Raw genomic sequence first — 1733 nt, forward strand, 5'->3', positions numbered from 1 at the left:
GCATGCTACTGGCCAAATATCAACTCCCTGGGCATTTTGGTTATTGAGAAGAAGATGTTTAAAGTTTTTGACATATTTGACCCCTGTGACCTTGAAAATAGGTGAAGGTCATTAATTTTAACAAACTTTGTAGCCCTTCATCCAAGTTTGCTTCTCGCCAAATATCGACACCCTAGGCCTTTCGGTTATTAAGAAGAAGTCGTTTAAAGTAAAATATTGAAGCCGGACGCCGGACGACGGACGGACGACGGCGCCGCGCCACGGCATAAGCTCACTTGGCACTTCGTGCCAGGTGAGCTAAAAATGGCGACACAATGACAATTTAAGTGATCAATCTAGTGCCAGAAAAGGTGAAATTTTGGCCCTTTTTGAAGCACAAGAAATACACATTAATACACATTTTCAAAATGGCCGCCAAATTGGTACTTTTTTAAAATTCTTTTAAAAAAAGTTCTACAAACAACAGGCATCTAGTTTTTTGACATATTTTTCAGATGCTTGTTTGCTAATAAACTTGATCATAAGTTGTTAAATATTACAAAAACCCATTACACCAGATCAAAACGAGACTTGAACGTGATTGAAACCTCAGAAGAGTACATCCTTAATGAGTCGACATTTTAATATGAAATTATTGTTTTTTTTAAAACTGAAATTTTAAGGCTAGTCATACACCAGCTTTGCTTTAAGTATTTTATCACAATAGAAACAACTTCAGTTCTGTATTAAATATATTTTTCAGCAAGGTATGAAAGGCAAGACCAATATGTAGGTAACCTATATTTATTCTACCGCCCCAAACATAATCTAATGCCATTACTGTACATAGGAAAACTTTTTCCCAAAGTAAAATGACTTTTAAATAACTTATCAAACATACTTATTTGACACAAACAAAATGTAGCTAAAATACAACTGGTAAAATAGATTAATAACGAATGATTGGATGCAAACGTTGAATCAACAAAAAGTCAATCAATTTCCTAGCAAACACTTGTACAAAATATCTATTCTTAAACAAAAGTCCTTAAATTCTAATTAACAAAGTGGAATACAAATTAATCTCCGTCTACGTATACTATTTTCAGTTATAGTCCGTGTTAAGCTTGTACATATACAATGTTGCCTCTGGTGCTGTTTGAGATTCCTGATTATCTCCCTTGGACTGTGGCCTGCAAAAACAAGTACAAGCAACTGAATATCTTTATTTTGTCAAACAAACTTACAAAATTATAGATTACTACACATTATGTGACAGTATATTTTGGTAAGGACAAGGAAGTTGTCATTTAAGTAATTTGTTCTACTTGTTACATCACTGACATTCCAGTAAAGATTTAATACTGATTTTCTCACTTTATTAATAGGGTTTATACCGTAGTACAGAAGAGCCATGATAAATCACTAACTATGTTTTCTGAGGATAATTCAGTTGTGTCTCCAGTTGTCACCTAACTGGATAAGCTCATTGCAAGGACATTTTTGTACCGAAATAAGTATCTATCTATCCCCTAACACACTAGCTGTTTTGAAACAGTTAGTTGAATAATCACATATTTTTATATGTTAGAAAAAATATCGCCTGATAGCAGCTGTTTTGGCCAACGAGCACCTTTAAATAAGAACATTTTACAAAACAACTAAATTAGTGGCAGCTTGATTACTGTGACAGTTTCGTACAGAAAAGATGGATCTGTCTCCTTAAATACTGACATGATATAAAGATAACTAGA

At 33.7% G+C, this 1733-nt stretch overlaps 1 protein-coding gene across 1 annotated transcript in view; it reads right to left on the minus strand.

Moving 5' to 3' along the window:
• Positions 1-584: 584 nt before the first annotated feature.
• Positions 585-1733, minus strand: part of LOC110441412 (beta-ureidopropionase-like) — a gene marked incomplete at its 5' end in the record, with an annotated part of 79140 nt that continues 77991 nt past the window's right edge. Inside the window, one exon of the mRNA XM_021484535.1 lies at positions 585-1172. The remainder of the gene's footprint in view (positions 1173-1733) is intronic.

The sequence above is a fragment of the Mizuhopecten yessoensis genome, unplaced genomic scaffold (genome assembly GCF_002113885.1).
Source record: "Mizuhopecten yessoensis strain PY_sf001 unplaced genomic scaffold, ASM211388v2 scaffold1855, whole genome shotgun sequence".
Lineage (NCBI taxonomy): Eukaryota > Metazoa > Mollusca > Bivalvia > Pectinida > Pectinidae > Mizuhopecten > Mizuhopecten yessoensis.